The sequence below is a fragment of the Halichoerus grypus genome, chromosome X (assembly GCF_964656455.1).
Source record: "Halichoerus grypus chromosome X, mHalGry1.hap1.1, whole genome shotgun sequence".
Taxonomy (NCBI): domain Eukaryota; kingdom Metazoa; phylum Chordata; class Mammalia; order Carnivora; family Phocidae; genus Halichoerus; species Halichoerus grypus.
In genome coordinates this window covers 130,778,336-130,789,737 of record NC_135727.1, presented here as the reverse complement: position 1 = coordinate 130,789,737, position 11,402 = coordinate 130,778,336, and the positions used below count along the sequence as shown (strand labels likewise).

The window sequence follows — 11,402 nt, the reverse complement described above, 5'->3', positions numbered from 1 at the left end:
GGGAGGCGGCGCGCCCGCCAAGTCCCCGCGAACTTGGGCGGCGGCGAGGCGGCGGGCGCGCGGTGACAGGTGCAAGCCCGGCCCCGCGGGGCGCAGCGCGCGGCCGAACGCGGGCGGCGGGGGGCGCGGGGGCGAGCGCGGAGGGGTGTGTGTGTGTGTGTGTGTGTGCGCTGCGGCGAGGGGCTCCTGCGCGCGAACCCTGCGCCCCGCGCCGCCCCTAGCCCCCGCTCCATGGCAGCCTTGGGGTGGCTCCCGGGCCCCTCTACCCGCGCCAGCCCTCCGAGGGGGCCCCTTCTTTCCTCGTTCCGGAGCCCCCTCCCCCTGGCGCCGCGGCGGGCGCGCTGTGCTTGTCATTACAGAGGAATGGCGGGGTTGGGGGGGCTGCTGGTGGCAAGGCGCACCCCTTCCTTCTCTTTCCTGGGGTAGGGGCTGTGGGGCTGCGTCCAGGTAACTGTTCGCTGCCGCCCCTGGGTAGGAGAGGCTGTGGGGGGCGTGGGGCCCAGGAGCAGGGGGAGTTCAGACCTAGATGCAAGGCTTACATAAGGGGAAGGGGGTTCCCTGTTCTGTGATGAATAGATGAACAGCCTGGGAGGGGGAGGACTTCCAGCAACGGGGATCCAGGCTCCTGAGACTCACAGGGAGCCCCCTCCCCATCCACACACGCACACACAGGGGTCTCCCACCCTGCCGTCCTGGGCCCTGGGGATGAGAGCAGGGACCTTACCCCAGCTGTCTGTCTGTCTCTCTCTCTCTCTCACACACACACACACACACACACACCTGTCCTGCGGTCTGGGCTGCATTTAGGGCTGACGCCTGGTGGGCACTGTACAAGGGCAGTGGGTAGACAGAGGCGGCTGAGGCAGCCCCTAAAAAAGGCTTATGCAGATGTCCTGGGCCAAAGAACTGGTACCCACCCACCCAGCTGGGCAGCCGGAAGATTCTGCACTGTCCGGGATGCGGATGCAGGGAGCTGGGGGTGCAGGATGCGGGGCTCCAGGGAGGAATCCATGCACACAAGCAGCAGAAGAACCCCAGTGCGGTAGGTAGGACGCGGAGTTCAGGCCCAGCGTGCTCTGAGTCCTGTCTCCACCACCTCCGGCCCCCAACCCCGGTGACCGGGGACTGGTCCTCCGTGCTTGGCAGAAGTTGTCACGTGCGTCCGGTGGGCAGTGGCCAGAGAGAGCCTGCAGACATGCAGGCGCCGACCCCATCCCTGATTCCCCCGGAAGACGGGAGGGGCCAGGGGCTGTAGCCTCTTTGTCTGAGCCCCGGACTGCCTACAGGTACCAGCCTCATCCCCGAGCTGCAGAGCCTGGCACAAAGACGACGCGACAGGACCCAGGTGCAAACGGCATCCCCTCAGACTGCAGTGGAGGGGGCATGCAGGAGAAGGGGCCGTGATCCTGGGGCTGTGGGGACTGCATTGGTGCAGCGTGGGGAGGAACACATCAGCAGTGGGCTGCGCACTGGCCCTGGAGTCCGGCTCCCTATCCTGCTGGCCGATGCATGCACTCCAGCACCTGCCCTCTGCCCAGGAGGGCATAGGAAGGAGGGTACCGCCTTCCCGCTGGGGGCAAAGAGGGAGCCCCCCCGCCCCCATCAGCGGCTCTCAGCAGCCAGGACGGCAAAAGCAAGGTCTTTTCTTTGGCCCTGCGGTCTGTGAAGGGGGACGCAGGAAGAAACGGGTGGTGAAGGAAGGTCCTTACAAGTGTAGTGAAGCAGCAGTAAGACTTCCAGTTAGGGGGTTTTTGATGCCATATATAAATATCCACAGATGCATGTCCAGGGAACTGTTGGTGTCAGCCGTGAAGTGTGGGATTCGAAGCCACACTGTGTTTTCCCAGAGCTCCAGCTTCTCACTCTGAAAACCACCTGCACGAGCAGCCTCTAGCTGCTCACTGGTTGAAAGAAGAAGGATCATTGAGTGTATATACCCCTCGCATCGCTCTCTTGCACACACACAGTTCCTATTGCTCAGGGGGCACGCTAAGGGAGGAGACCCTGAGTTCCTGACGTCGTGCCTGGAACTTGGTTCTGTCTGCAGAATCTACAAGACACCCACTACGACGGAGCCCAGACCGAGAAAGGACACGCAGGTGGGAAGGTGGAGACAGGTGTCCGAGGAAATGCACGGCAATCGCTTGCTGACCCAGGGCTGTGTGATTCTTCATGTAAAAGGATGAACTCCACTCATGGACCAGATCCCCGCCGTACCTCCGCGCCTTAAATGCACAACGTGGGTCGGCCACCCTCGGGTCCAGCCTGCTCCGGTGCCACCTTCTTCCCAATTAATTCATGCACCCAGGCCTCCTTTGGGCTCAGCCGCTGAGTTACGCTGCACTCGGATACACGCTTGCTTTTTTTTTCTGTGTCCACCAGCTCCTTCCTGAACCCCGTCCTGCAGGACGGCAGCATTTCAGGGAAATTGGCTCTCCCTGCCGTGAATTACTTTGGAATCAGATAAATGCTCGGTTCGTAAAGCAGAACTCAGGAGCCACCAGAAACTCTCTCTACGTGCGGCTCGATGGTCTTGTCTGCACGCTGCAGGCCTCCAGATGGGGACAGGGAGTCTTGTCGATCCCACTCTGAGCAGTGAGGGTTTCCCCTCGTAAGCCTGAGCACCTCTTACCCCTAAGTATGTAAATCCCGCTGAAAATCCAGGGCAGACCCTGCAGGGTAACGTGAACGTTGCAAAGTAGGCGTAGGGCAAATGCGCGTGCCGCCATCCTGCTTTGGAAATGTTTCTGAAACTATAGGTCACGACCAATTAGGGGATTGTAGAGTCGATTCAGTCGATGCGACGGGATTTTGTTTTTTTAATCCAATGGATTTTAAAAGAGCAAGCAGAAGGGGCTACGTGCGGCGAGCCTTCGGAAATCAAAGGTGTTTGCAGAACCCCATGTAGCAGCTGAGGCATCAACAGGTGTAGACGTTCAGGGATGGAGGGGGGGCGGGGGAGGCCGCCATTCATGTTCCTTCGGGTGCAAGGGACCCGAGAGCTGTCCTTGCTCAAGCAAAGTGATCGAAGAACGTTGTGTCTTTAAGTGAGAGAGGAAAGCAGGCCAGCCTAATGGGTAGGATTTTGTCTTACAGCACAGGTGCATTTTGAAACTCACGGGCAAGGAGCTCCCTGGGCTTGGGGCAGGCAGGTTGGGGCAGGGGAGGTCCCCCAGGGTCCAAACTCTCCGGCACGACCCGGGAAGGAGCTAAAGGATGTCTTCGTTTGTGATTGGCCGTGCACGCACTGGCCGTGGGACCAGCCAGCGGGTGGTGCGGACCCCAGGCCAACGGCGATCTCTGCGTCACTGCGTGTGTTTTCCTGAATGTCTTACAAGTCTTGGGGCGAATCCTGGAGGAAGTTGGGACAGGTCCAGCGTTTTATATAGCAGCTTGGACATCTTTCCCGAGCATTTTTGGACACTCTTGCTTGCCTCAATTGCCTCAAGTAATCCAATAATAATTGCTTCTCCCCGAGGCTCCCTTTGAACACAAGAAAACGTGTATTTTTTTTTTCTTTTTTAATCATAGGAAGCTTGCCCAAATTCTGCACGACGCCGATCGCGTTTTGGAGAGGGGCTGATCTTGGGGCCTTGTCTTGGGGGGTCTGCACGCCCTGTCGGCCAATGTTCAGCATCCTTGAGATTTGGGGAGGGGGTGGTTCCAGCTCTTGGCTCCACAGTTCATATCTAAAACACGGGATTTGTAAACCGCTGGTTTGTATCCTAAGTGTTATCTGAGTGTGTTGGGGTCAGAGGAGGTAAGGATATTGAAATCAGGGTTATTGGGATCGCTGCGCTGTCCCCAAACACCCACTCATAATACTCAGTCCATTGGAATGGGAGTAATAACAGAGCTGTTTCCAGCTTCAAACTTCAGTGCATTTTTTTTTAAACATTATCCCAGCAGCGATGGGTTGGTGATGCACCATAAGAACCACAGGAAAGGAAATATTTTATTTTTTTAAAAAAATAAACAGAGAGGCGGTCGGTCCACCGTGGCTTTAGGATCATGAAAAGGATTCAAACAGCCAAGACCAAATTCTCCCCAAAGCGGTATTTCAATGATGCTGGCCCCAAGACGCTGCTTATGTAACCAACACTGTCTATGTGGGTCTGTCTTTATTGTAAACTCTGTTTTCATTTTCACGTGGTTCATAGTGGGGGGGGAAAATCTGGAAATTGACAGAGCTGGGGAAAATGCACAAAGCCTGGCCATGCATTGTATTAAGATTCCAAGGTTTTGAAATTAGGCTAGCATCTCTCTCTCTCTTTTTTTCACAATGTTTTGTTAAAGGGCCATGGGATGCTTTTTGGATGCGGTGGGTTCTTAAAATGTGCCTTGAAAATAAGTTAGTATTTGTCCGTACCTCCTTGTCTTGGATGCGAGGGGCCTTTCTGCTTTGGGAAGAATGAGTTATTCTGACCTATTTCTTTACACCACTTTGGGAATCCACACAACATGGTGATTGCGTTAAATCTAGGGAAGATGCACCTTGACCATCGACTCATTTGTCTGAGCACCTGGTTGAGTGTGATGCTTAGATGTCAGCCATCCTAATGCGGCTGGCTGGATTTATTGTCTCCATGGGTTTTTTTTTAAATTAATTTATTTGTTTCTTTGAGAGAGAGAGAAGAGGAGGAAGAGCAGAGGAAGAGGGACAGGCAGACTCCACGCATCATGACCTGAGGCACAATCAAGAGTCAGACGCTCAATGGCCTGAGCCAGCCAGGCGCCCCTGTCTCCATCCTTAAGATGTGTATACGGTAAGGTAATAATCAATCCCATTCCATGCACCAGGATGCTGTGTGCAGAGTGGGGGTGGGGGGGATCTGTTACTGTGTGCATGCAGATCGGTAGCTTCCCGATGAACATTTCCAATGCTCTCCGATTGTGACATGTCAGGAATGGGTGTTGATCCATATTTTATGGCGTTGCCAGTAAGCAGATGGGGATTCTTGCTTCCCACCGAGTGGGGGGTTGGGAGACATGGACAATCTGTTTCAGAGTCATTGCAGGAATGGGGGGAGAGAGGGCCGACTGCCATGCCTATGAGGCATCACGTTACTTTCTGAAATGATTATGTAGGAAACTGTAATATGGCATCCATATCCATATATCGTAACGGTAAAATGATTGATATTGAAAATCAGGGGAAATCCTGCAAATAGAGAGCATTATCCCACCTACTTGCCCAGGGGTAGCTTGTATAAAAATGGCACGTGGGATAAGCAAAGTGAAGGGTGCCCACGTTTGTGCCGAAGTCCCCGCCCCCGCCCTTCCAGAGAAACCAGGGCAACCCAGGTGAGCCAAAAGGTCTACCTTGTGGTTTTGTCAATCGGGCGTTGAACAAGCAAGTTTCCATTCTCTGCAAACATCACATGCCTTGGTGTAGGAATCCCCACATGGTCAACATCCCCGAGCACCAGAAAAGATGCAAGGGAAGGTGGGAGGCGTGCCAATAGGGGGGAAATGAGGGTCTGGGGGACTTGGGGGTAGAAGCAGATATTATGCATTAATCAGTTGCCCTTTCATGGTGTTTTGTGTGTGTTAAAATATTTCCCATAAAGCTGATCCCTTTGAGGTAGGCGGTATTGTCTCCCTTCTCCAATTAGATAGCTGGGGTGGGGGACGAAGGACGAAGTCTCCTGTGGGGTTTGAACCCTGCCATCACTTGGGGGGACGATCATAGAAGTAACTCAGGGTTACTAGATTATCACGTTCTAGTTCCCCAAAGGCACGAGATGTGGGTCAGAGCAGAAGTGTGATTTTGGAAAACTCCCCTGTCTTAGACATGAATTCTAAATTTGCACGCCGCAAGGCAGACTCTGGTGCTCGTTTGGGGGTGTCCGAAAACACACCGGTGCAAATGTTGCCTATTTCCCGCGATGTCCAGGGTCATCTACTCATTCTTTAGGCATCCTTTGATGTTTTTAGGATGTCTGCCTCCTCCCCGGGGGCATTCGTCTGGCCGGTTGGCAACACCGCTGTTTGGTTTCCTTTCGGGGATGGGACGGATCTGAAGGGAGACGCTTCTGCAAAATCATCCGCAGGAGGGTTTGGCTCAGATGGGAGACCCCGGGGTTGAGGGTGTCCTGCAGACGCTCATGCTGATGGGACGCGTCCCCTTTGCAAGCGGGCAGCAGCGCAAGTCTCAGTTGGGTTTACACCTGTCTGATGGCTCCACCTAGTGGTCCTGAAGGGCATGGACTGCCTGCGTCTTCAGTTTGGTCCCGGGGGGCGAGGGGGGGCGCTGTTGGAAGCCCAGATGGAGGAGCACGCACACCTGCCCACCATACACACCTGCCCACGGGCACTCGGTTGCTCTGCCCGGAGGCCACCTGCAAAGGAGGTCGTGCCCACTGTGTTCAGGTGGGGTTTCCCGTTGGGGAGGTGGGTCGTCCCTGCAGAATGTCAGCATTTAAACTTCTAGAATAAAGTGAACCATCTGGTGATGTTGAAGTGGGATCTTGAGGGGATGGAGGGGTTGAGGGGCCCATGGAGGTTCTCCCCCCCAACCCAAGAAGAACAGCGTGGCATTGCTTTAACCTCTCTCCTACACCCGTTAGAATGAAAGGAGCTGCCGTAACCTATAAGCTTCCGTGGTGTACACGCTACATGTTCGCTTCTCATTTCCTGAATCGTCCAGTGCAGGGTTCCCCATTCGGTCAGGAGACTACGGTGACCGGGGACCCCCGACGGGGTGGCCAGCTCCCAGCGCCAAGGCGGCTCTGCACCTAGGAAAGATTGCACGTGGTCTGGTGCACAACCAGCTAGCCCGGCTGTGCGTGTCCATGGTCCTGGGTGTCCAGTCTTGACACAGATTCCTGCATCACCCGGATTATCAAGGGGTTCAGGGCGTGGGGAGAGCAGGTGTGGGAGAGAGGAGTCCTCGCTGCAGACCGGGAAGGACCATTTTCCAAGTCACCTGAACATGCAGCGTGACCTAAATGTCTAGGGGACCTTCGGGAGGAGTGGGGACCATAAGAAGAAGAAGCTTCATTCCCCAGTGTACGGGTTAGAGCTAAATTCATTTAAACTGAAATTAAAAGCATACAGAGATTGAACAGTCTGCCAGTTCCTCAAAAGATTAGCCATAGACCTGCCATAGGACCCAACAATTTTGCTCCTAGGTGTATACTCAAGAGAAAGGAGAATACAAGTCTACCCAAAAACTCATACACGTGTATACATAGTATTTACAGCAGGACTAAAAATTGGAATCCACCCAAATGTCCCCGGATGGATGACTGGGTAAACAGAATGGGGTCCGTCCATACAGAGGAATATTACTCAGCCGTGAAGAGCAGCAAAGTTCTGATACCTGCTGCCACAAAGGTGGACCTCAGAAACACAAAACAAAACCGTGCTAAGTGAAGGAAGCCAGATTTAACAGTCCACATATGATCCGATTTGTATGAAATGTGCAGAAAAGGTAAATCGGTCTACAGAAAGTCCATGTGTGGTTGTCGGGGGCTTGGGGAGAGACGGCTTCCTGGGGACAAGGTTTCTGTTCAGACTGTGATGGTGGCCCAGCTCTGTCAGTGGACTGGAAACCAGTAGATGGAACGCTTACGATGGGTCGACGTCAAGGTATTCAAATATGTCTCCATAAAGCTGTTTCCCGACACTCGCGACCCATGACGGGCTGACTTTGTTGAGCACGTGTGCGCCCGTTACCAACGGAAAGGGTAGTAAGTGGTCAGTCACCGCGTTTCCAGAGCAGATGGTGTTCCATACACGAAAAGGCTCAGGGCCTGGTGTATCGAAGTGGAGGAAGCTATTAGCTTTGTGGGGGGCTTTTCTCATTTTTTTTCCCAGCTTGATTGAGCTATACTTGCCAAATAGAAATGATATTAATTTCAGATGTACAACTTGATATTTTGATACACATTCTGAAATGATCATAAGTGAATTAACACTTCTGTCACCATAGTTAGCATTTTCCTTCCTTCCTTCCCTCCTTCCTTCCTTCCTTCCTTCCTTCTTTCCTCCCTCCCTCCCTTCGCTTCCTTTTCTTCCTCTTTCCTTCCTTCCCTTCCTTCCCCTCTTTCTCTCCCTTCCTTCTCCTTCCTTCCTTCCTTCCTCCCACCCTCCCTCCCTCCTTCCTTCCTTCCCTCCTTCCTTCCTTTCCTTCCTTCCTTCCTTTCTTCCTTCCCTCCCTTCCTTCCTTCCTCTCTCCCTTCCTTCCTTCCTTTCTTCCTTCCCTTCCTTCCTTCCTCCCTCCCTCTCCCTCCTTCCTTCCTTCCTTTCCTTCCTTCCCTTCCTTCCCCTCTTTCTCTCCCTTCCTTCTCCTTCCTTCCTTCCTCCCACCCTCCCTCCCTCCTTCCTTCCTTCCTTTCCTTCCTTCCCTTCCTTCCCCTCTTTCTCTCCCTTCCTTCTCCTTCCTTCCTTCCTTCCTCCCACCCTCCCTCCCTCCTTCCTTCCTTTCCTTCCTTCCTTCCTTTCTTCCTTCCCTCCCTTCCTTCCTTCCTCTCTCCCTTCCTTCCTTCCTTTCTTCCTTCCCTTCCTTCCTTCCTCCCTCCCTCTCCCTCCCTCCTTCCTTCCTTCCTTTCCTTCCTTCCCTTCCTTCCCCTCTTTCTCTCCCTTCCTTCTCCTTCCTTCCTTCCTTCCTCCCACCCTCCGTCCCTCCTTCCTTCCTTCCCTCCTTCCTTCCTTTCCTTCCTTCCTTCCTTTCTTCCTTCCCTCCCTTCCTTCCTTCCTCTCTCCCTTCCTTCCTTCCTTTCTTCCTTCCCTTCCTTCCTTCCTCCCTCCCTCTCCCTCCCTCCCTCCCTTCCTTCCTTCCTTCCCTCCCTTCCTTCCTTCCTTCCTTTCCTTCCTTCCGTCCCTTCCTCCCTTCCTTCCTTCCTTCCTTCCTTCCTTTCCTTCCTCCTTCCCTCCCTTCCTCCCTTCCTTCCTTTCCTTCCTCCTTCCCTCCCTTCCTCCCTTCCTTCCTTCCTTCCTTTCCTTCCTCCTTCCTTCCCTTCCTCCCTTCCTTCCTTCCTTCCTTTCCTTCCTCCTTCCCTCCCTTCCTTCCTTCCTTCTTTCCTTCCTTCCTTCCTTCTTTCCTTCTCCTTCCTTCTTTCCTGCTGTGGATGTGTCTTCTTCCATGGTGGCCACAAACCATTTCACACTCTGAATAAGAACCGTGTTCTGGAGGTGGACCACGGCCCTTGTTCTTGGCTGAGTTCTTGACCACCTGTGTTCCCATCATGCTGCCGATGACACATGGATCGTCAACAAGGCAGCCCAGAGGACACCTTGTGTCCACAGCTGGAGGGTGCCCAATAGGCAAAAAAAAAAAAAAAAATCAAACTTCATCTGGTCCTTTAGACCTGGAAGGAGCTCTGAGAGCTCAGAGTTCATCTTTACAGTGAGGATGAGAAGCTTGATGTCTGGGAAAACCAGGTGGCTTGACCGAGTTCTCCACCTGCTTGGAGATGGTGTGGCACCGGGGGTTTCTGATGGCTCATTGTAGTGATGCGCGAAGGAACCAGACAGTTTCCATTGCTTATCATGTACCAACTTCCAACATAAAGAGTCTCCCTCTATTATTACACTTATAGCGAGTGAAATGGTGCCCCTAAGAAAACACCAAAAGCATACCCAACCTGGCTACTGCATGGCTCCCAATGGATCCTGCACGATGGTGGAGGACCCACCATTTGTCTTCCAGAATAACCCGCCACCCCTCCCAACTTCCCCCAGCTTTGTTTCCCTTGTGCATACCTCCCAGCAATGAAAACCAGGGTTGGTGTTGATTACAGCAAAATGGTAGAAATCATTAGCAATGTTAACATCTCGAAACTGGGTTTAGCCTGGAGGGGGTGGGGAACATAAGATTTTTCAGAGTGTTGCCGTTCTGATGAGTTTTACAGAACTGCTCATTTATTTTTCAAGAACCGTTTTCATGGGGGGAAATCAACTAATTGGTGATGTTCGAAGGATCACAAACTGGGTGGGACTCGCAATGATTATTGTAATGTGGCGTTTAGGCTGTAGTCATGGCGACAGCTGAAATTGATTACTAAGGGACATGATGACCATAAAGTCAGCATTGTCATGGGCGCTAAGATAACTCCAAGAGGTCGGCATTCCAGAGAGCTGTAGACATACAACTGGGTCCTGGGAGGAGGGCTGAGGGATCTAGGAATGGTTAACTTCATGCACTTTGGAGACAGAACCCAAATCCCATGCCGGCTCATCCTTCCTCATATCCCTACCTATAAAATGGACTGTCTCAGTCCGCTGGGGCTGCTATAAGAGGACACCACAGACTGGGGGGCTTACAAATAAGAGACATTTAGTCTTGGCAGTTCTGGAGGCTGGACATCCATCTGCAGATTTGATGTGTGGTGTGAACCCCCTTCCCGGTTCACAGATAGATGTCTTCCCATTCTGTCCTGACATGGAGGAACAGGACGAGGGGGCTCTCTGGGGGTCTCTTTTATGAGAACACTAATGCCATCATGGGGCTCCATCCTCATGAGCTAAACCCCTCCCATGCCCCACCTCCTAATCCCATCCCACTGGGGATTCAGCATCCCACATACGGATTTTGGAAGGACACACACATTCCGTGTACATCGTAGAGATAAAGGACCAACTTCTTAGGGCTGTAGTGAAAATAAAATAAGCTCATGGAAAAGGCTTAGTAACGTAATAGCTGTTCCATAAGTGTTCCAATCGTTCCTGTTAAGATGTGTGGTTCACGTAGGAAATAATAAAATAATGTAATAGTGGGTTTGAACCCTCCTATGTGTCAAAAGCACTTGTAGTAGGCTGAATGGCACCTTGCTCAAAATTAGGTCCACGTCTTCATCCCTGTGACCTGTGAATATGATCTTTTATGACAAAAGATGTGGGCAAAGATGCCCTTTAGTGAAGGATCTGAGATGAGAGCATCCCAGATCAGGCTGGCCCTAAATCCAATGACAGGTGTGTATGAAAGACAGAGGAGGAGAAACACAGAAGAGGCAGGAAGGACCCTCCCCTGGAGCCTTGGGAGGGAGTGTGGTCCTGCCCCACCTGGATCTCACTGATCCTGACCAGCCTGGATCTCACTGATCCTGCCCCGCCTGGATCTCAGAGACCCTGCCCTGCCTGGATCTCAGACTTCTGGTCTCCAGAGCTGGATAGATGTGAGTTGTTGTCAGCTGCTGGGTTTATCATACTTGGTTATGTCTGCCCCAGGAAACTCCTATAGTGACCATAGATGTAAGATTTTTGGAAACTGGTTCAGTGGAACTCTTGACAACTTCTGGACCATCTTCTCCATAATTTCTACTTGTCCCTAAAGACAGTATCTCTGGCTGTCCCCTTTGTTTGGGGACACTGCCTCACCGGACCCTATCTTGACCTATTTTCAGGCCAGCATTGAAAGCAAGAGGGCCCGTCTTCTGCCCTTTGTTGAGAATGTCAGT

The 11,402-nt window shown here is 52.8% G+C and overlaps 1 long non-coding RNA gene across 1 annotated transcript in view; it reads left to right on the top strand.

Annotated features, from left to right (window-relative positions):
• The first annotated feature begins 125 nt into the window (after positions 1-125).
• LOC144380354 (uncharacterized) overlaps positions 126-11,402 on the top strand; it is a 38,595-nt gene continuing 27,318 nt past the window's right edge. The window contains exon 1 of the long non-coding RNA XR_013444490.1: positions 126-4,766. This is a non-coding gene — a long non-coding RNA (uncharacterized LOC144380354). The remainder of the gene's footprint in view (positions 4,767-11,402) is intronic.